We start from the raw sequence: 24,354 nt of genomic DNA, 5'->3' as shown, positions 1-24,354 counted from the left end.
GGTTGCCTGTTTTGGGGTTTTCAGAACCACTGTTGGTTTTGGGGAAGGTGAAGTACTTTACCTCTTTGTGGGGATTTTTCTCCAGAAAAAAGTGACTGGATATTGTCATTGTATCTCTTCCTGAAACTTTTATAAAGAGGATTGGCTGGGCTTGATAAATTAATTGTTTGTAGCCTTTCAGCCTTCTTGCGAAATCTTTTTCAGCTCATTTTTGGAAGGAGGGACAATTCCCCCTTTCTTTCAGAACTCCCCGATAATTACCTGTTGGTCAACCACTGCTTCCCTCTGTCTGATAAATTATAGATGTCCTAGTCCCACAGATTTCTCTTTTTTAAATTCCAGCAGACACAGTATTGTTTTCTCTCCAAAGTAGCTTGCAGACAACTTAAATGCTGTTGTTTGTAGTTTCCTGTATTATGATGAGAATACTTTGACAGACTTAGGACAAATGTTTTTTTCTTCTTTTTTAACTTTTAGAATAGTATATTGTCAACCTCTTATTTCTCAATTGACAGCATGATATACTTGCAGATAACCTCAGTTTTGTTTCAGAGAAGCTCTTCTTTGATATCCTTTTAGTTGTCTGTGCCTTTATTAGCCTATCGTTTCTATGCTGGGCAAGAGGTATTCTTTAGTCCTTCATGGGCTGTGTTTTTTAAATGCCATAGTGAAAGGAAATTTATTTTTAGGGGATGCCATAGTTTTATTTCTCACCTCCTTATTCCCAAGTGGGGATTCAGAAAAGACAGACCCTTACATGCCTTCTAACAGGCTTCAACTGTAAGTAGAATTCCTTTCCTTTAATCCCAAAGAAGTCCATTCATGCTTTATATCTATCCTTTCTATTTCCTCCTGTATTAACAGGCCACTTCAAGAAGTAATAGTTCCTGATCCCTCAGTTGTACCAAGAAAAGGATTGTAGCAAGGAATGAAAAATTCTCGAAACCTGTAACATTCTTCATAGGTTCATAGGTAGGTACTAGGCTATCAGCCCTAGGGCCTATACAAGTCTAGCTAAAAAGGTACACTGGCTTTCACCACCCAAGAAAATTATTTTCCTGTGCACCTGTCGAGCAGAGCCACAGAGGTGATCCCTGGGGTGAATTTCCTATTTCCCATCCAATCATCAAGATTTTTCTTGAAGAGTGCTTTGTTTGATATGGGTAGGTAGTTTGTTCCAGAGTATGGGAAGTTTCTGGGACAGGAATCTGTCCCTCCAGCATGTTTTGTTTATTGTGGTGACAAGGTTTAGGTCCCTAGAGCGTGTAGCTCGGAAGGATTGGGATTTCTTTAAGTGGAGCATGTCCAACAGCTCTGGGTTTGACATAGCTTTGTATGTTAGGCAGAGATCGCTTCTAAGTAGGCGATATGCGACGGCCTTTCCAGTTGTAGATGTCTTGTAAGGTACATACCAAAAGGAGCGTTGTACTCTATAATGGGTCTAATAAGTGATGAGTAGACGGGGGCAATGATCTATTTTTTTCTGGATGAGAAACCTTTTGTGATGAGGTATGCCACGTAGAAGGATTTTCTGACTACTGTGGCAATGTGATTATCAAAGGAGAGACTACTGTCTACCTGTGTCCCAAGGTCTCTTATCATACTTTTAGTGTTAAGTAGACTACCACCTATGTGGCAGCTCATGGGTACAGAGTTTTTACCAAAGGGGAAGACAGTGCACTTTTTGGCATTGAGTTTGAGGCCATGGCTTTAACACTAGGCATCTGTCTCAGTGAAGCCCTTTTTGTAGGATGTCCACATCATTAGGAGTTTCAGTTGTACCTCCTAGTTTGCAGTCATCTGAGAACTTCATTAGCCAAAGACCTTCTATGTTAGCCTGTACTTCAGAGAAGTAGGTATCAAACAAGAGAGAACCCAGGACCGAACCCTGTGGTACTCCACTTGTCACTGGTCTGAAGTTGGATTTGGAGTCTGCTACTTTCACAGTGTGGGTTCTGTCAGTGAGCCAGTTGGCAGCCCATCTTATGTCATAGGGATTTATACCTAGTGTAGTGAGTTTATCTATAATTCCAGAGTGGGGCATGGTGTCAAAAGCTTTGGCGAGATCTAGATAGGCTGTGTGAACCACCTTACCCTCGTCTATGGCTTTGGTTTCTGCTTCAAAGAAGTCAATCAGGTTTAGGAGACATGATCTGCCTTTTACAAACCTGAACTGGTTGGGGTCCAGAGTTTGGAGATTACCAATGTCTTTGTTTATAAGTTCCATAATGATACGTTTCATGGCCTTGCCAGATCAGGCTCGTTAGGCTAATGGGGCGGTAGTTCCTGGGGTCTGTGGTGACTCCCCCTTTGTGGAGTGGGATAACCAACCGAATAACTAAAAAAAAAGTATAACCCGCTCTAAAAACCAGCACAGTTCCAACGACACAGTCCAAGCAGCTGGTATAACAAAAACTAATGCTTTAATAGTATAGAAACACTAAAAACGGTATGACAAATTGAATTTAGTGCTTTCATCCACTGCAAATGTGGACTTTTTCAGAATACCATACTATTACATTTCATCATTAATATAACCTCTCAAAAAAGGCGCCAATGGGAATAACCAATAAAAAAATCACAGTCTTTAAAATTCACATTATTTAAAGGTACAAGTAACTTTTTATACTAGTCTAAAAAAGACATTTGTGAAAAAAATCCAAGATGTCTGTACATTTCAATACATTCCTGATCCCAATGTATGTGTGTGTATGTGTGTGTGTGTATATATATATATATATATATATATATATATATATATCATCAAATTATAATAAAAATTAATTTATAATAAAACAAGTTACAATAATACATAATTACTAAAGTAGTACAAACCATAACAGTAAAGGTGGTAGGATTTTCACCCTGTTTGGTACAGCCTATTTATAGTATGAACATAATAAGCAGTACAACTGTCATTCACAGCTTCTGATTTTATACAATGCGATTCATAATGTTTAAAAATATTTATAAATATTTTAATAACCTAATCATCTCAACCTTTAACTTAGATATATGCACAAATGTTTATTACAGGGTGGATAAGCAGACTGTACACAAACAGATCAAATGTCAGAGAATACAGCCAGACATAAAAATATGCCAAACCATATTTCGCGAACAATAATCACCTCACTTATACTCGAGTATAAAAATAGCTTAATAGACAGTGAATTCTCTTTTACTGAATACATATACCTACATTAGTTTCTAAAATACATATTCAGGTAAGTAATACAGGTCCGATTGGTATATGGTCATTCAGCCCGTGGGGGGGCAGTGGCATTAAGAAGCAATTGCTATTTCACTTCTTTTTCTGCAAGTACCTATATCTCCCCCTCTTTGATTAGGTCTAACTTGTTCTAATATAACAAACCTAAAGGTTTTACATTCCCTGCTACTGTCTAGGTGTCTATATAAATCAATATTCTTATCCTTTCGACTAAAATTATACAAATGGTCATATATTCTGTTTTTAAGACACCTATCGGTCTTTCTGACATAAAAGCCTGAGCATTTTAAACATTTTGCTACATATGACATGTTTGGTGTTACAATTTCCATATTTGAATATGACCTTTGTCCTATTAATATTTTCTAGGACTAAACTGTCCACCTCTAATATCGCGTGACATTGCTTGCATCTTCCACACTTTGTGGTGTGCTTCTCCTTGTTTTCCCGCTCATCAGTTGTCAGCAGCTACTCCAACTTATTTTTAATGTTTAGTCCTGTTTTATAAACCAATATAGGTGCCTCTCCTATCATATCAGCTATCCTATCCACAGATTTTAAAATACTCCAGTTTGATATCATTATGTTCTTTACACATGGAGTATATTGATTATACTCTAAAATACATGCCCGGTTGTACTTCATGTCCCCTTCATAATTTCTCATAGAATTTACCTGGAAACTATCCAGTCCTAAAATGGGTTTATATTTTTTACCCCATTCACTTATTGCATAACTGGTAATATCAGATGTAAGGCCATTTAGGGTATCCTCTTTCTCCAAGTAAAATTAGAGTGGAATAACCGTCACTGTGCACCATTCAGTGGGCACAAAAACTGAGGTGAGGCTATGATTGAACATGGTACTTGGGTGGGGTGCCAGTTCATTCTGTAGTTCATGGATGTTGTCAGGTATCATGAATGCTGTGTTCTTGGCTTTGGAGAGTGTGGTTTTTACCTGTGCAGCCGTGATGTCATTTATTTACAGTTTCTTCTCTAGTTGTCAAGTCGTTTATTAAAAAAATATAATCATTTCTCCACTTGGGTTTTTTACTGAACCTTCAGAAGTCTCTCTATCCTGTTATCTTTTTTTTTTTTTTAAACACCTTATTTAAGTATCACTTGTGACATAGGCAAATTTACATTTATATAAAAGTAATCAAACTGCATAAAAAAATTCATGTTTACAAACGTTATACTTCACATATATTGCTGTTTATCATATAACCTAAGCAACATTACATAAATTATTTAATTACTGCCTTTTTATTTTTTAATGAGAAACATCTTTATTAAACCATCATTTACGACTTAAGCAATCATACATTTATAGAAATGAAAACAAACCACACCGACACACTACCAGCTGCAAACATTATAGATAACTTGTAGTGCACCCAGTCATTTTCAGGCAAACATCTGATTTAAGTCCTGCCTTCTTTTAAATCTCATTCCTCCCCTGTTTGTGTTGTTCCAACAATTCCCATTTTTCATATGTAGTTTGCTTCTACCCTTTTCTAAAGATTCAGTGCTGGTTGTTTTATTTCTTTTACTATATTCCCTAGTTCTAGTATAGTTGGTTTAGGTTTTGATTTCCATTTTTAGTAATTGTTTTTTTGGCAACCACCATAATTAGACACAACAAGGCCTTACCATGTCTGGACAGTTCTGATTCTGCATCATAGATCAGAAAAATCATCTCCCTTAGCACACCAGTTTGCCCACCCAGCATCTCTGACAGTGCATCCCGCAGGGAATCTTTAAAGTCCGCCAATTCACCACATGCCTAGTAAATATGTTCTCAATTACCTCTTTCTTCCCCAACACACCTTCAACATTTGCTGTCTGCCTTAGGAAAAATTCTCTGGAGTCTACTTGGGGTATAAAAGTACCTATGCAATCATTTAAAAGCACAATTCCTAAGTCTTATAGATTTTGTTGCATATTTGGGAGACAAACATATATCCTCCCATTGTTTCTTTGTGAATTGCTTATCCAGTTGCTCTTCCCAATCCTTTCTAACCTCCTTTGATTGATTCTTATAGCTATCATGCAGTATTTTGTATGCTCTACTAATTATTCCTTTTTTAATGCCAGATCTGTTCTAAATTGTACTAAAAGCTCTACCACTGCTGGTCTTTCATTTAGGACCCCCCTATTTCTTTGCCTGTTTTCTTCAATAAATTCCAGCCCCCTCTTGCCTATTGACTGTATCCCTAATTTCAGTCTCCCTATCTGTAGAATCTCCTTTCTCCATTCTTGTGTTGGCTTAGTTCTTAGGATACTTGTGGCTTAATAATTTAATATTCTGTATAATTATTTTTCCTTAAAGGCCTGCTTCCAGAATGTCAGTTTCTCCTTGTTTCTTGGGCTTCCCCCAGTTTCATCATCATCCCTTTCCACTTTGTATTATCATTTTCTGCTTGTGGTGTGTATAGGTGCCTTAACTGTGTAGCTCTCAAATAACCCTTCAGGTCAAGTAATCCCAATCCGTCCTGTTCTGCTGGAAAAATTCACTTATCCCACTTGACTCCTTGCCATCTTCTCCTCCCGGATAAAGTCCTTCAGCTTTTTATTAATTGCTATCCACAGCTTCTCCTCTAGTTGATAAAAATATGCCTGACCTGTGCATACGACTAATGGGATTAAAAGCATTTTAACTGCTTGAAGCTTACTATCCATATCCATGTAACAAATATTCCATTTTCTTAGTTCTGTATTATTTTTGTCTAGTCTCTTTCCACATATCCGTAGCTGCCACACCAGAATCATTTTTAATCCATAATCCTAAATACTTCAGATCAATATTTATGGGGACATGATAAAATGAAGTAGGCAGACTTCATTTGTCTGCAACCTGTGGGTATCGGATTGCAGGGTTCAACCCCCGAGCTTTAAGGAGCGGAGGTCGGCTTTGTGTTGGCGGGGACTCTCCTCAGATCACGGCTCCGCCCCTACTAGCTAGCCAAGCCTCTGAAGCGTTGGTCTGGTGTCCCTCCCCCTCCTGGGACTCAACAAAGCTCAAAAAGCGGGAGGAGAGGGAGAGAGAAGGAAAAGGAGAGAGAAGGAGAGGAGACACAGCACGAGAGCAGAGACCCGCCTCCCTTGTAGTTGGCCAGGCTCCCATCAGCCGGGTCCCCAGGGACAGCCCTTCGATGTCCCCAAGTAGTCCCTTGGACATCTAGCTGCTGAAGAGGACTCCTGAGGACTCTCCGGAAGTGCCTCTGAGCCAAGTGCCTGCAAGAGGCCACATGGACTCCCAGAGTCCATCCTAGACACAGATGAAAAGGAAGGGGAGGGATCCAAGGAGTGGCCCGAAATCACTCCCTTGGAGATGACATTAAGGATCATGATATCCAGAGGTTATACATTCCCTGGCAAAAAAATCCCCCAGATCCCCTCGCCTCCCGCCAACCGACCCGAGGGAGGCAGCAGTCGATAACGAACAGCTGCTAGAAAAAAAAATCCATCCAGCCCCGTCCCGAGACAGACGACGGGGTTTTCTCAAGGCATCATCAAGGCATCTACTGTGCTCAGCCAGGGACTATTTCCTTCTTATAGCCCCCAAGGCTGGGCATCCATAAAATGGGAAAAATCTTTACTACACCCACACAACTTATAGATTTCATTCATAGGGCTATCCTCCACTACCTCTGATGCAGAGGCTCTTGCAGAAAGCCACAGTTTGGGGAGCAGAATGATTCTCTTTGCCCCCGTTGGCCTCTCGGCCGCCTGGTTCCCTTATTATCGGTGTGCCTCAAGACAATCCCATCTTTTTCTTCCAAAAGTTGAATCTAATATTAATCAATCAATCAACTCACCTGTGTTTTCCCCCGTTTCCCAACAAAGGAACAATATAAGCTGGATTCTTATTCTGTTCATTTAGAATTCACTGCGCATTCTGATTTAGGTAGCTGGGGACTCTGTCCCATTTTGCAGAGACAATGAGTCTCTGCCTACTCAGATTTTAGAAGTTATGTTCACATAACGCTCCATCTGAGTAGGAGACATTTTCATTCCCCCTCTAACTCATCCTGACCTTCCCATACAACAAGAATTTTTATGCATATATTATACTTACTTTTTATTCTAGTATTATATAATAGCAAATCCTCAATCTGAGGTCAGTTAGGGGGATTATCATCCAAATGAAGTCACCTACTCAGATGGAACGTTATGGTGAGTACATAACTTCTAAATCTTGCTGAACCAATTCACATGTGGGCACATAATTTACCACTATTGGCTTTGTTTAGCTTTATTGATTTTGTATTCTGAAAAGATTTGAAACTCTATCAAAATGTTATACAGCACTGTAATGACTCTTTCTGGTTTTGACAGGTATAAAATATCATCTGCAAACAGAGCCAGCTTTTCTTGACTACCATACCAATTGTATCTTTGAATATCTGAGTCCCTTGTTTTCTTTCCCAGTGGTTCTAAATATAATGCAAATAACAAGGAGGAAAGAGGACACGCCTACCTAGTTCATCTGCTGAAGCAGAAATTATCAGAGGACCCCACCCACTTTAATTTTTGTCTCCGATCCCTCATAAATCTTCCTAATCGACCTTGTAATTTTTTTTCGGTAAATGCAAATGCTTCCATTGCCCTGCCCATAAAGTCCCAGCTTACTCTATCAAATGCTCTCTTTGCATCAAGACCCACCAACAACAATTATATTTTCTTACATTCTGCTTCCCTGTGGATCGTCACTGTTTTGTTAATGTTGTCAAATGTTTGCCTCCCCTCCACAAAACCACACTGTTCCATATCTATCAATTTTGACACTACTTTTGCCATTCTTTTAGCTGTTATAGGCATGAAGATTTTATAATCATGGTTTAGTCTTGAAATGGGCTTGTATGAAGCTGGTTCTGATAGATCTTTACCATCTTTCGGTATTACAACTACCACTGCTTTCTTCTGGGACGTTGGTACTTCTCCTCGTCTTAAAATACTGTTAAATAAAACCTTTCACATCTTTCATTTTTTTTTGAGTCGTTGTGCAAAAAGTTTTTGTGTTCTAGTGTTATTATCAAAAAACAATTGCTTAACAGCAATCTTTCTAAACTATTGTATATTAATGAGGTTGTGAAGGCTGCTAGCCTAGCTAGCTAGAATTTTGTAGATAATTCTTTCTCGTTGTAAATATTAATATAATTCACAGGCTTGTTTTCACAAATGTAAGAAAACTAAATGTTAGAAAATTGTGTTGTATGCTGAACTTCAAAAATGTAACCACAGTGCACCCTGCTGGAAGAAAGCTGTTAATTAAAGAATTACAACTGTGTTTGATCTCAAGCTCGGAGACAGGATGTCTGGGATAACAAATGCTTTCTCTTGTCTTAATTTGAGAGATAATTGCTAAGGTTTTACATGTAAATGTGTCTTTTATTGCTGTGGCTTCCTGGCCAGGTGCAGTTTACAAAGAAATGCAAATTTTGAGTTTCTGTTAGCCTGGGATCTAAAGGAGAAGTGATAAACAATTATGTAATCTGAAATGACTCAACAGTAATGTGTATTTCAATTTCAGACTATCTCAGAGAGAGATAGAGATATTGAGCATTTTGTATCTTGATCTGGATCTGACAGCAACTCACCAGCGCTTTGCCTTGTAAGTAAAGTTGTTTAGGACATAGTTTCTCTTAGTTAGGAATCTAGCCTGATTAGTGTAGCTGTTTTATATATGTATGTCAGACTATCCTACAATATTGTTTTAAAGTTCCTGTGATTTCTGAACTCTTGATCAGCACTGTGTTGAATTGATGAGATTTATCTTGTGTTTTTATTATTTATTATTAAATATTTTTAAACCTTTCAACTGTGGCTGTTTTGTGTAGAGATAATTTCAGCTCTATAGATAATTTCAGCTCTAGAGTACTTGCATGTATTTTGTGATAGAGTCCAAGCAACTCCAGTAGTCTTGCTGCTCAGTCACACTTACTGTTTGGATAACAGTAACATTACATAGTGAAGTTCGTCACCCTTTGGAAAGGACCATATTGTTGGTGGCAGTCGGTACTACCTTATAGTCTGAGCAGAAAGGGGGCACAGCTGGAGAACCTATGCCAGCCTTCCCCAGGAGTGTCTGTGTGTTTGTATATAAATCCAATGTTAGTGTGTGTATGTCAGCTACTTGAGCAGGGACACGAATCACTGGTTGGACAGAGAGGGTGCTGGAGGTTTTAGCTTGACCACTAGGCTGAGATCTAGACCCTATAGCTGTGCCAGTAGGGAGTCTTATTGGGGATCTGGAGAGAAAGGGAGAAACCAGTCCCAGACTGACTGTTAACTCTGTGTGCTCTTAAGGGAAATTGTTCTTTACTGTGCGTGTACTTGTTATCCCCCTAATGTGCACTCCCCTCACTGGTGTTAGTGGTGAGGGTTGAGGCTCCTTGATTACTGGGCCAGTGCATGGGCGTCGCATATTAATTGTTTGGCATTGGTGGGATGTCTACATCAAATATTAATTGTTTGGCAGTGGTGGGTTAGCCACATCACATACTAATTGGCTTGTAGTGGTGTGGATAGTGAATTCCTGTAGCTTGTGTACAGTGATCACTGAAGGTGTTTTTGTACTAATCGGCCATGCAGTGAATATTCAGAGTTCAGATTACAATTGTTTTATTTATTTTTTTTGTTAGCTTAGTTAGTCAAGGAGAGCAGGCAAGCATGTCAGCAGAAAAGTACAGTAAGCTGACAAAGAGCCATTTGGCTGAGATGTGCCAGGCCAAAGGACTGGTTCATGGAAACCTGACTATAAAGTAGACATGATTGCAGCTTTAGTCACAGCTGCATCAGAGAATCGCAACAAGGAGGATGATCAGACTGACCGTGGAGGTGTACAACACTCAGAGACTGGACAGCTCAACCTTTCTGCAGATGTCTTAAAAATCCATTTGGAGCTAAAGAGATTTGAGTTGGAAGCCAGGCATTTGGAAACAGAAGCAGCAGAGAGACTGATGTCTAGAGGCTGAGGAGAATGAGAAACTGCTACGTCTGGAAGCTGAGGAGAAGGAGAGACAGGGGCAGCACGAAAAGGAGATGCTGACTCTTCGCCAAAGTCATGGAGATAATGGGGAAGGGAGTAACCAGACCCCAGAAGCACAAAAGGTCAGTAAATTTCTTCCACAGTTTAGAGGGGGATAATTTTGATAGTTTCATTCATATGTTTGAGAGGGTATGTAAACAGTATGATGTTGACCAACGGCTCTGGGTATGGTTCCTGACCCCCTTACTCCATGGGAAAGCTGTAACTGTGCTGTCTAAATTATTTGATTGTGATTTTTTTGATTGTACTGCTAAGAATTGTTTGCTAGAAGTTTTTAAGCTAACACGTGAAGCTTATAGGAAAAGGTTTTGTGAGCATACACGCAAGGCAGATGAAAGTGTGTGTAAATATGTTGATGAACTGTGCAGTTATTTTCATAGGTGGGTGAGTGGCTGTCAAGTCACCACTTTTGAAGGGCTGACAGACCTTTTGGTGAGGGAACAAGCCCTTAACACTTTGCCTGAAGACATGAGGATCTGCTTAGCTGATAGTGTGCTACTTCAGATGAGTTGGGGAAGAAGGGAGACCTATATTTAGCAAGCAGAACATCACCGCACAGGAAAGAGGCACCCAGTGCTGCTCATGAATCTAAAGGAACCTATGGTAGCAGCCCAGACTGCCCCAACAGAATCTGCCAGTAGCAGGAGAAGTGACTAGTCCAGGTACCCATCCAGGACCTAGGGTTAAATGTTTTGAATGCAACCAGTGGGGCCATGTGGCATATAGATGTCCATGGAGGCAAGGTGGGGAACAAAAGGTGAGGGAGCCAGTAAGTGAGAAGGACAAAATGCCAACTGTAGGTTGGCTTGAGACGACAAGGGTACCAAACTACCACCAGAGGTTATAACGCATCATAGTGAATGGCAAAGAGGTTTTTGCTAAGAGAGACACAGTCTCTGACATAACCATTGTGAAGCCTGCAATGGTAACGGAGGAACACTACTTGCCTGGGCAGTCTACTCCAGTCAGAGCTTTAGGAGGGATCCCACTCCAAATACCTTTGGCTAGGGTTCACAGTAACTGGGAGGGATTAATAGGAAGCCAGCAAGTAGGTTTGTTTTAGGATATCCCTGCAGATGTCCTGATAAGGAATGATTTTGATAATGCAGTACCATGTGCTCAGGCAGTTACACGCAGTCAGACTTGGAGACAAGCATGTGGGTCCGGTAGCCTGGGGGAGACCTAGACAGACCGCACACTTGCAGCCAGGAATGGTGAGGTGGTTACTTCAGGGAGGAAGCTACACCTTAGCAGTGAGATTGAAAGTGAGCCACAGCTACTTGTGGGTATTGATGGTCCCTTGGATAGAGTAACTGCAAGGGGAGAGGTGAGTAGTAGTACCCAGGTTGACAGTGAGGCACCGCTGTCCGAGGATGCCAGACTTCCTGTGGAATGGGAGCTGGAAACAGTTACTAAGACAGGCTCAGCACTCAGACCTTATATTACAAGGCCTGAGGCAGGTAGCTAATGAGGCGCCTGATTCTCAGGGGAAGGGTGAATCTGTGTACTGGGACAAAGGGTCTAGAAGGTGAGAGAATACAGCAGTTGGTAGTGCCTAGAGCCTGCCGTTTGGCACTTCTACGGTGCAATGGAAAAGTATTTGCCCCCTTCCTGATTTTTAATTATTTTGCATGTTTCTCACACTTAAATGTTTCAGATCATCAAACAAATATACATTTTAGACAAAGATAACCCAAGTAAATACAAAATTCAGTTTTTAAGTGATTTTATTTATTAATGAAAAAAACTATCCAAACCTACATGGCCATGTGTGAAAACGTAATTCCCCCTAAACCTAATAACTGGTTATGCCACCCTAAGCAGCAACAACTGCAATCAAGCATTTGTGATAACTGGCAACAAGTCTTTCACATCGCTGTTGAGGAATTTTGGCCTACTCTTCTTTGCAGAATTGTTTTAATTCAGCCATACTGGAGGGTTTTTCAGCATAAACCGCATTTTTAAGGTCATGCCACAGCATCTCAATTGGATTCAAGTCCGGACTTTGACTAGGCCACTCCAAAACCTTCATTTTGTTTTTTTTAAGCCATTTAGAGGTGGACTTGCTACTGTGTTTTGGATTATTGTCCTGCTGCAGAACCCAAGTGCGCTTCAGCTTGAGGTCACAAACTGATAGCCGGACATTCTCCTTCAGGAATTTTTAATAGAGATCAGAATTCATGGTTCCATCAATCACAGCAAGTCGTTTGGGTCCAGAAGCAGCAAAGCAGCCCCAGACCATCACACTACCACCACCATGTTTGACTGTTGGCATAATGTTCTTTTTCTGAAATGCTGTGTTACTTTTACGCCAGATGTAACGGGACGCACACCTCCCAAAAAGTTCAGCTTTTGTTTAGTCAGTCCACAGAATATTTTCCCAAACGTGTTTGGGATCATCGAGATGTTTTTTGGCAAAAGTGAGACAAGCCTTTATGTTTATTTTGGTCAGCAGTGATTTTCTCCTTGGAACTCTGCCATGCATGCTATTTTTGCCCAGTCTTTTTCTTATGGTTGAATCATTTACACTGACTTTAATTGAGGCAAGTGAGGCCTGCAGTTCTTTAGATGTTGTTCTGGGTTATTTTGTGACCTCTTGGATGGGGCGTCACTGCGCTGTTGGGGTAATTTTTGTAGGCTGGCCACTCCTGGGAAGGTTCACCAGTGTTCCATGTCTTCTCCATTTGTTCATAATGGCTCCTCACCATGGTTCGCTAGAGTCCCAAAGCTTTAGAAATGGCTTTGTAAACTTTTCCAGACTGATAGATGCCAACTACTTTGTTTCTCATCTGTTTTGGAATTTCTTTAGATCACAGCATGATGTCTTCCTTTTTGAGATCTTTTGATCTACTTCAATTTGTCTGACAGGTTATATTTAAGTGATCTCTTGATTCAACAGGTCTGGCAGTAATCGGGCCTGGGTGTGGTTACTGAAATTGAGCTCAGCTTTCCAAAAATGTGATTAACCACAGTTACTTCATGATTTAACAAGGGCGGGCAGTTACTTTTTCACATAGGACCATGTAGGTTTGGATAGTTGTTTTTCCTTAATAAATAAAGTCATCACTTAAAAAACACATTTTGTTTTTACTTGGGTTATCTTTGTCTAATATTTAAATTTGTTTGATGATCTGAAACATTTAAGTGTAACAAACATGCAAAGAAAAAAGAAATCAGGAAGGGGGCAAATACTTTTTCATTGCACTGTAGCCATAACCCATGATATTCCCTTTACAGGTCATATGGGCATAAAACATACAAAAAGACGTATCATGCATAACTTTTATTGGCCTGAAATTTCCAGAGATGTAACAGGATACTGCAGAACCTGTGAGAAGTTCCAAAAGGTAGGCAAGGTGAAAGCTCCTTTGATGCCCTTTGCCTGTGATTGAGGAGCCATTTCAGAGGATAGCTATAGATATTGTGGGGCCTCTGAGTACCCCAAGTTCCACAGGGAAAAAGTATATCCTAGTGGTAGTAGATTATGCTACAAGATATCCTGAGGTAGTGGCTTTGTCCTCCATTGAGGCAGAAAAGGTGGCAAATGCTTTGTTAGACATTTTCAGCAAGGTATGTTTCCCAAAAGAAATACTGACAGACAGAGGTGCCAGTTTCATGTCAGACCTGCTGGCTTGTCTGTGGAGGTACCATGGGGTGAAGCACCTAAAGACCAACCCCAGAATAATGGTCTTGTTGAGAGGTTAAACTCTACACTCAATCCATGCTACAGACATTTGCAGACCAGTTTAAGTGGGAGTGGGACAAATATTTGCCCCATCTGTTTGCTTACAGAGAGGTTCCCCAATAATCCACAAGATTTTCACCCTTTGAGTTGTTGTATGGCCATAGGGTGAGGGGGGCCTTTAGACTTAATTCGTGGTGAATGGGAAGGTGAGTGTGAATCTCACCAGGTGTCTGTTGTGGCATATGTCGTAAACCTCAGGAAACGGCTCAGGGAGCTCATGGGCTTGGCCCAAGAGAACCTGGCAGAAAAAGGTCTGGTATGACAGGAATGCTCAAGGTAGAGAGTATGCTGTAGGGCAGCAGGTAATGGTTCTCATTCCTGTTAGACACAAGCAGCTGTAAGCAGCTTGAGAGGGACCCTACAAGGTGGTAAAGAAGGTCAGTGATGTTAACTACATGGTAGATCTGCTAGGCAGGAGGCAGGGACACAAACTGTACCATGTTAACATGATGAAAACTTAACATGATAAGGAGGCCCTTGTGCTGAGTATTTGCAGTGGATTGCAGGAGGAGTCTGAGGGAGATCTGGAGACTGATCTCCTCAGTGAGGCTCGGACTGACACCTCAGTGGAAGGGGTAGCAGTGTCCCAGCAGCTCACCCAGGTTTGAGAAATTCGAGCAGTGTTACGGGGTGTTTGGGGACATGTTCACTGGGAAACAGGGTGCACCCACCTGGTACAGCACCAGGTGCATACAGGAGTCCAAAGGCCTATTAGGCAGGCCCCTTATAGGTTGCCTGAGAGAGTCAAATAGGCTCTGAGGGAGGAGATACAGTAAATGTTGGAACTACGGATAATTCAAGAGCCCAACATTCCCTGGGCCTCCCCAGTGGTGCTGGTGCCAAAGAAGGAAGGCAGCACCAGGTTCTGTGTGGACTACAGGAAATTAAATAGTTACACAGCGTAAGATGCTTACCCTATGCCTAGGTCAGAGTAACCCCAGAGCAGCTTAGTGGGGTAAGTATCTTACCATCATTGATCTTACCAAGAGTTACTGACAGGTGCCCTTGACTCCCAGTGCTAGAGAGAGGTCAGCCTTTGTAACTCCTTTTGGCTTGTATGAGTTCACAAAGATGCCCTTTGGGATGAAAAATGCCCCAGCAACTTTCCAGAGGCCGGTAGATCATATCCTAGCAGGAGGTTTGCCCTTTCTTACCTAGATGAATTTGCCATCTACAGCCATTCCTGGCAAGAGCACCTTCAACATGTCAGGGAGTCGCTGGGCAGACTACAGAGGGCAGGGTTAACCATTAAGCCGAGCAAATGTCAGGTGGGTATGGCAGAGGTCTCCTACCTGGGACATAGAGTGGGGACTGGTAAGATCAGGCCAGAACCTGCCAAAGTGGAAGCCATTCAGCCATGGCCTGCACCTGTTACCAAAAAGCAGGCAAGGGCATTTTTAGGGAGAGCAGCGTACTACAGGAAGTTCGTCCCCAGTTATAGTACCATAGTTGCTTCCCTTACAGACCTGACCAGGACAAACAGCCCAGATACGGTAGTGTGGGCCACAGCATGTGAGCAGGCATTCCAGAAGCTTAAAGAAGCTTTGGGGAGGACCCCCTGTGTTAGTCAGTCCAGATTACAGCAAATAATTTGTTGTGCAGTTGGATGCTTCAGAGCATGGGGTGGGGGCTGTACTTAGCCAGATTTCTTCAGAGGGAGAAGAGCACCCAGCGATTTATCTCAGTTGTAGGCTTCAACTCTGGGAGGAATGCTGTGCAGCTGTAGAAAAGGAATGTCTAGGCATAGTGTGGGTATTACAGAAATTCAACCTTATTTGTATGGAAGAAAATACACTGTAGTTACAGATCACAATCCCCTAACATGGTTACACCAAGCCAAATGCCAAGTTGCCAAGATGGAGCCCAGGGTTGCAAACATATGTCAGTGCAGCACTGTAGTGGGATTAACAATTCCAACGCAGATGGGCTCTCAAAACAGGGAATGGGGTAAGGTATACTCTGATAGACCTAACCCTCTCAAGCAGCGTTTCTCCAGTATCATTTGAAAAACTAGCTTGACTTCTTGGGGGTATGTGAAGGCTGCCAGCCTAGCTAGATAGAATTTGGTAGATAATTCTATGTCATTGTAGTCATTGTAATGTTAATATAATCCACAGACTTGTTTTGCAAATGTAAGAAAACTAAATGTATAAAACTGTGTTGTATGCTGAACTTCAAAAATGTAAACACAGTGCACCCTGCTGGAAGAAAGCTGTTCAGTAAGGAATTATAACTGTGTTTGATCTCAAGCTCGCAGACAGTATGTCTGGGCTAGCATATTCTTTCTATTATTTTAATTTAAGAGATAATTACTAAGGTGTTACATGTAAAAGTGTATTTTATTGTTGTGGCTTCCTGGCCAGGTGTAGCTTACAAAGAAATGTAAATTTTGAGTTTCTGTTAGCCTGGGAACTAAAGGAGAAGTGATAAAAAATGGTGTAATCTGAAATGACTCCATAGTAGTGTGTATATTAATTGAAGACGGTCTCAGAGAGAAAGATTTTGAGCAATTTGTATCTTGATCTAGATCTGACAACAGCTCACGAGCACTTTGCCTTCTAAGTAAAGTTATTTAAGGCATAGTTTCTCTTAGAGTTAGATAGGAATTTAGCCAGATTAGTCTAGCTGTTTTCTATATGTATGTCAGACTATCCTACAATATTGTTTTCAAATTCCTGTGATTTCTGAACTCTTGATTAGCACTGTTGAATTGATGAGATTTGTCTTGTGCTTTTATTATTTATTATTACATATTTTTAAACCTTTCAACTGTGGCTGTTTTGTGTAGAGGTAATTTAAGCTCTAAAGTACTTCCATGTATTTGGTAATGCTGTCCAAGCCACTCCAAAAGTCGTGCTGCTCAGTCACACTTACTGTTTGGATAGCAGTAACATTACACAGTGAAACTGGTTGCCCTTTGGGAAGGGCCTTATAGTAGCTGATATTAGTGGTTGGTGGCAGTCGGTACTACCTTATAGTCTGGGCAGAATAGTGCACAGCTGGAGAACCTGTGCCAGCCTTCCCCAGGAGTGTCTGTGTGTTTGTATATAAATCAAATCTTAAAGTGTGTGTGTCAGCTACATGGGCAGGGACACAAAGCACTGGTTGGACAGAGAGGGTGCTGGAGGATGTTCTTCATCTCACATTGCTGCAGTCCTAACACTTGGGTAGTCCGCTGTCCCTCGGTCGCCATCAATATCAGAGTATAACTGACGTCGGTCAAGCGCATTTGACTGACATCAGAACGCCAGGGTACAAAAATCATGACGAAGTCATATCCTCAGTCTTTTGCCGCATGGTCCGATGCAGAAGCAGCGTTGCAAGTGCCGTTGAAATTTTGTTTCAGACCAAGTCAGAGTTGGTTAAGTACCCGTTGGGGAATTTTTTTTTTTTCTTGCCTCAGTGATTTACGGATGTCAGAAAAAGTGAATAACTGTATTTCTTGTGGGAAACAGATACGATTACCATAATTTGTGTATACCTTGTTTGGGACCTGAGCACGACGTTGTTGGGTGTCGCTTTGTGCTAGGTTCAATAAACGCACTATAAAGCGTAGGTTGGATTGTGCCAGGTTGGTCTTTGGGAAGCGGTGCAATTACAATATGCCCCGGATGCTCCTCAAAGAAGCGCTTAAACCTAGGTTAGAGGAGTCGTGGAACCGGTGGTTCACGGAGGCCTCTATGGAGTCCCAGGGAGAAACTGTGTTTTACAGGATGTGGCCTCCCCCTCCTTCCTAAGGTGTCTAGGCCTTCTCTTTCTGCTTCCAAGGCTTCTCCTAGAGGCAGGTCTAGTTTTGCTTCTGTGGGTGTCACTCCTAGTTCTTCAGGTTCTGTGCCCAAAAAGCACATGCTTAAAATGGCAGAAGATTTAATTACTTTAATTAGAGGCTCTATGCCCCCTCCTGATAAGAGGCCTAGGATGGAACCTGTGTTGGGGATTATGAGCAGGCTTGGATGTGTCTGAGTCTTGCTGAAGACTTGCAGGAGTATTCTCATTATTCTGATTCTGATGTGGATGATTCTACTCCTTCTGCTTCTCCTCCTGAGGATTTTTTTTTCAGAGACCCTTCACTCCATGAGAGAGCATTTTAAATGGGAAGGTCAGGATTTCTCTGATTCCAGGAAAAGGCTTAGGGAATTTTTGTTTTACCCCAGCATAGGCCTTTAGCTATACCTCCTGTTCTGAATGTAGTGGAAGATGTGTTTGCAGAGGCTTCGCTTAATCCTGACTCTTTGCCTCCTGCTCCTGTTAAACCAGATAGGTATTACAGGGTGCCTGAAGCTCATAAGTATCTTTTAAGAGTCCTAGGGCAGACCCAGAAACTGTTAGCCAGGGGCCTAAGGTGTAAAGGCTTCTGTTGTCAAGAAGTTCCTGCAGATAGAGGCCAGGGCCTTGGATAGATGGGGAAAAGAAGTTTATACTTCTTCCACTCTAGCCATGAGAGCTTTGAATTGCCAGTTTCACATGTTGAAATATCAAAATTATCTCCTTTCACAGTTGAAATCTAAGGTTGATGCTCTGGCGGAAGGTATTGATTGTAAAGAGTTACAAGATTTAGTGCATGTTTCTGAACAGGTGGGTAAGCATTCTTTGCAATGTGGTTTTGATGCTGTACAGGCCTCGTCTAGGGTGGCTGCCACTGGGTCAGTTCTTCGCAGGCATGCCTGGCTGAGGGATCAAAATTTATCTGACCATGTTAAAACTAGGATTTTGGATGCCCGTTTGCAATCTGATGTCTTGTTTGGTTCTCCTGTTGAGGCAGTTTTAAAGAAAATGGAAGACAAGGCTAAGTCTATGCAGACTGTTAAAGATGTTTTGCAGGTTCAGCCTCCAAAGTTTAGTAGAAATTGGCCTACTAAAGGGTGGACTTATCCTTCTTATGATTCCCAGTCTAGGGGTAGATCTAGACATGGCAGGGGCAGAGGTCAGGGCTCTTTCAGGCCTAGGACAGGGAGTTCTCCTGCACAGTCTTCGGGTGAGGGCAGGGGTCAGTCCTTTCGTAAACAGACCCAATGACCTACCTTTTCAGCTGCCAGAACCTTCTCGCCTGGCAGCACCTTTGGGAGGAAGGTTGGCACTTTTCAAAGAAAATTGGAGTTTGATTACCCAAGACAGATGGGTACTGGATATCATACATCACGGTTACAGGTTTTGTTTCCATACCTTGCCTCCTTTCAAAGGCATGCCAGACATTCCTCCTCAACAAAGAATAGAGGCTCACAAGCAAATTTCTCTACTACAAATAGGGGGGCATATACAGTCCTCCTATGCCAGAAAGGGGCCTAGGATTTTATTCTCGCCTGTTCCTTGTGCCAAAAAGGGGAGCACGTGGAGACCAATTTGGATTTATCTATCCTCAACACTTATCTGGACATTCCCAAGTTCAAAATGTTGACGTTACAACAGCTTTTACCTCTACTGGGCAAGGATCACTGGATGGTAACTTTGGATCTCAAGGAGTCTTACCTTCATGTTCCTATCAGGCTAAGTTGCAGGAAGTATCTGCGTTTTAGGACTGGGACTTCTCACTATCAGTTCTCTGCATTGCCCTTTTTGGCTTCCGTCAGAGTATTTACGAAAGTTCTGGCTCCAGTGATAGCTTTCTTCAGGCTAAAAGGAATACAAATCTATCCTTATTTGGACGATTGCCTGATACTGGCTCAAGGAAGGACGAGCTTCTTCATTTGGAATATGTGATAGCAGTGCTAAGATGCCTGGGGTATTCTGTGAACGAAATAAAGTCCAGTCTAGTACCCTCTCAAGACATGTGCTTTCTGGGAGTAAGACTGAATACAGCATCCCAGATGGCCTTTCTAGCCCCGGACAAACAAAAGAATCTTTCCCTTTACTTCCATCATCTATCTCTTCAGTCCGGGCTGACTGCAAGGACAGTCCTTCAAGCCTTAGGGTTCATGGCATCTTGTATTCTGGTGCTTCCCAATGCCAAACTGCATATGAGGAAGTTGCAATGGTATCTCAAAATGTATGGACACAGCACTGCCAGCATCTGGACACTGTCATTCAAATAATACCTTGCATTCAAAAGGAATTTTTGTGGTGGGCTCAGGAATGTCACCTAAACAAGGGACTCTCTGTGACCCGGCCAGAGGCGAGTCAAATTTGACAACAGATGCCTCAGACAAAGCTTGGGAGCTCATCTAAATGGAAAGTGGATACAAGACAAGTGGCCTGTCAGACTACAGCATCTACATATCAACTTGAAGGAGATGTTAGCAGTCCAGTTTGCATTAATAGCTTTCAAGGATTTACTTCTTCCAGGGCAGGTGTTGATTCTAACAGACAACACAACTGTCATGTGGTACATCAACAAGCAAGGGGAACACATTCTCTCTATGCAGGCAAGCAATGATTTTGTGGGAGACTGCTCTCAGTTTACAACTAAGTCTTCAGGCAAGGTTTCTGCGGAGCACAGAACTCCTTAGCAGATGTGTTAAGCAGACAAATCATGGATCCCCAAGTGGAAACTGGATCTTCATGTATTTCAGAAATTGACAGTGTCCTGGGGAACTCCAGACATAGATCTGTTCGTCTCCACTAAACCACCAGCTGCCAAAGTTTTGCACAAAGCGGTTTCATCCCACAGCTTGGAAAGTGGATGCTCTTTCTTTCAGTTGGAAAAATCTTCATGTATATGCCTTTCCACCTCTGCCTCTCCTCCCAAAGGTACTTCTGAAGGTCAGACAGGACAAGCCAAGGATGATTTTGATAGCTCCAGATTGGCCTCGACAGCACTGGTACCCATTACTGAGAAGTCTGGTACGGAAGCCTCCATGGCCTTTGCCTTTGATTCCTCATCTGTTGTCCCAGGAGGACAGTCATTTGCTCAATGTCAAGCTTCACTCTCTTCACCTAACAGCATGGCATATTCTGTTTTAAACCATAAAGGGTCTCAACTCCACAACAAGTTTTGAATGTGATTTTGGAAGCTAGAAGGCCTAGTACAAGGAAAGTGTCATGAGACAAATGGAAGAGATTTTTATTTTGGAGTGCAGCTAAGGATTTGGATGTTTCTGAGCCTGATTTAAGTGTGGCTCTTCAATATCTTACTGAGTTATTGGACAAAGGTTTGTCCTTCTCTTCTATTAAGATTCATGCTGCAGCAATTTCAGCTCACTACGCCTGTGTCCCACCATTGTTTTCTCATCCTTTGTTCAAGCAATTTCTTAGAGGGCAAAGAATATAAGATCCCCACGAGAGCTCCTACTCCTGCTTGGGATCTCAATTTTGTGTTGGAGAAACTCACTCTACAACCTTTTGAGCCTGCAGCTACGGCTGAGTTGAAATATTTGTCATGGAAGACTGCTTTTTGTTGGCCATTACCTCTGCAAGAAGGGTTTCTGAATTGCAGGCCCTTATGGCAGTTGAGCCTTTCTTAATTTTCCATAAGGATAGGGTATCTTTTAATCCTTCCTTTATGCCTAAAGTGGTTTCTAGTGTGGCTTTAAACCAAACTATTCATTTGCCTACTTTTATGCAAATCCCCAGACTAAAGGGAAAAGATTTTGCACACTTTAGATGTACACAGGCAGTTGCGATATTTATTGGACAGAACTAAAGGGTTCAGACAATCTCAGCAGTTATTAGTTTCTTTTGCTTTGTGCTCTCAGGGCAAGCCCGTGTCAAAACAAACTATTTCTAAGTGGATTGGATTTTGCATTGCTCTGTTATTCCCATCATGGCAAAGAGATTCCAGCTGGGATTAGGCCTCATTCCACTAGGGCTACTGCCACTTCAACAGCTTTTTGAGGGGTGGCTACTAAGGATATTTTGAGGCAGCCACTTGGAGTTCAGTGCATACCTTCTCTAGGCATTACCACCTTCCTCTGTACTCTAAATCCAGGGCTGGTTTTGCCACTGCTGTGTTGCAGGGCATTTTGGCAGCCCCTGCTTCATTATAGTTTAGCCATCCTCCCTTACCTCTGCTTTGGGATTCTACCCAAGTGTTAGGACTGCAGCAATGTGAGATGAAGAACATAGTACAGTTTTGTACCTACCATAAATGTAGATGTTCAAGATCCACATTGCTGCAGTCCCCTCCTTCCCTCTGTAGTTTGAGGTGGTTGTGTGGGGTTATCCCTCTGAGGTATAGTATATATATTGTATATATTGTACATATTTTTGGTGTTAGGCTGGTTGGTTGTTTAGTTGTTGTCTATGGGTTTTGACCTTGTCTTCTGACATCTGGGGCAAGAAAAGACTGAGGATATGACGTCGGTCATGCGTTTGTACCCTTGATGTCAGTCAAATGCAGGAGCGGACTACCCAAGTGTTAGGACTGCAGCAATGTGGATCTTCGAACATCTACATTTATGGTAGGTACAAAACTGTACTTTTTAGCTTGACCACAAGGCTGAGATCTGTACCCTATAGCTGCGCCACTGCGGAGTCTTATTGGGGATCTGGAGAGAAAGGGAGAAACCATCCCCAGACTGACTGGGATCTCTGTGTGCTCTTAAGGGAAATTGTACTTTACTATGTGTGTACTTGTTATCCCCCCAATGTGCACGTCCCTTTCTGGTGTTAGTAGTGAGGATTGAGGCTCCTTGATTACTGGGCCAGTGCACAGGTGTCACAGAGGTAATCCCTTATTTTCTGCTTAAAATTCTGCAGTTGATCCTTTTCTTGTTTTGTGAGATTCCCCATAGTATGCAATACTTTAACATTTGCCAGTCCCTCTAAATAATTCTTGTTACTTCTTAACCATAGTACCCTTTCTTTTATTTCCACCCTGTTTTGAAACTCCATCTTAATTTTATCCCACTCCCTAGCTATATTTCTGTCCTCTCGAATAGCTCCTGAATAATATCCCCTACCCATTCCTCTGTTTTTAACAGATTGGTGGGAAAGCACCAGTGTCTCATTTTTATTTCATTACCCTGTGTTTTTATTTTAGTCGTTAATGGCACAATGATCTGAAATAGTTATTGGGTGCTAATCAAGAACGCCAGTTAAATTCAGATGTTCCTGTGAAATGTAAATTCTGTCTATCCTAGCCCAATTTTTATATCTTGAGGAATAATATGTAAATTAACTCCAAAATACTACTAATGAATTTACATTTTTCATGCCAAATATTTTCATAAATGTCTTCAAAAATCAACCCTCCTTTGCTATACTTTCCTTCTGGGCCCCCCAGACACATCTTTACTGCTGCATACAAAATTCCAGTCCCCACCTATAAGTAATATTCTTTGCTGAAAACTGATTTATTTCTCCCCAAATTTTCTTAAGCTCCGTTATAGCAGTTCTAGGTGGAATATAAATGCATGCCACTGTAATCCTTCTCCTTTGCTAGTAGTAAATTAACATTATAGATCTGCCATTATTATCTTATTATCTTGTTCTATCACTAGTGGAGCTCCGCTTGCAATTAATACAAGTACTCCTCTTTTCCTTTGTCCCAGATATTCAGTTGAATAACCATCCTGAAAACCTTTCTCTTATCAAACTCACATGTGCAGTTCTTCCCAAGTGTGTCTCCTGTAGCATAGCTATTTGCACTCTGCATTTTTAATGCACAGTAAACTCTCAGTTAACTGACACCCATGGGGTTTGGTAGATGCCGGATGACTGTAGTTTCTGGTTGCTTGAGGGTTATTATTAAAAATAAGCTTGACTAATACTGTGCCCTTTACTATTTGTTTGGTTTGACTTGTTTTTAGGTTGGGTAGAGAGGGAATATTTATTCCCGTCTTCCTTTTTAAAACTGTAAAAACGTTAAGATATGTTTCTGCAGGGGAGAAACACAGTGCAACGCATGAAAATTGTACTGTGTTCCTTTGATTTTTTTTTTTGCCAGTTGCTTGAGAGTGCCTGTTGCTTGAGTTCCAGTTAACTGAGAGTTTACTGTAGTTCACTATTTCTTTTCTGTATTTATCTGTAGGACCATTGCCATTTAAAGACATTACATAAAGTATCATTGTATTCAAAAGTTATTACTCCCCCCTTTTATGCATAACACTTTTTTGTTAAATGTCTAGCTACATGCATACACTCTTTGGCGGGTTGAACTTTATGTATGGTTGTTTCTTGTCATATCCATTTGAACCTATGTCATATCTTACAAAACCTTTTTTTATTGATATCATGTTATTTTTTGTGTTCTGAATTACTTCTAGGATTTCTCCCTAACCATGTTTTTCCTTCCTTCCTTCCTGTAGAACAAAATGCAGTGTTGCAGTGTTAGTGAATTGTTTCTTTCTCCTGACAGAGTTGGATTTTCCCGGGAAGTATGTCAGACTCTTAAGTAATGGCCTTTTTGTTTTTTTTTATGATTTCTTGAACCAATATTTGCAAAATTAAA

General features: G+C 41.4%; 1 protein-coding gene across 1 annotated transcript in view; it reads left to right on the top strand.

The window, feature by feature from the left end:
- POLR1A (RNA polymerase I subunit A) overlaps positions 1-24,354 on the top strand; it is a 2,269,619-nt gene that overhangs the window by 283,567 nt on the left and 1,961,698 nt on the right. The gene's annotated exons all lie outside the window — the stretch shown is intronic.

The sequence above is a fragment of the Protopterus annectens genome, chromosome 2.part1, assembly GCF_019279795.1.
Source record: "Protopterus annectens isolate FY-2018-M chromosome 2.part1, PAN1.0, whole genome shotgun sequence".
Lineage (NCBI taxonomy): Eukaryota > Metazoa > Chordata > Ceratodontiformes > Protopteridae > Protopterus > Protopterus annectens.
This window is presented reverse-complemented; position numbering and strand designations above follow the sequence as displayed.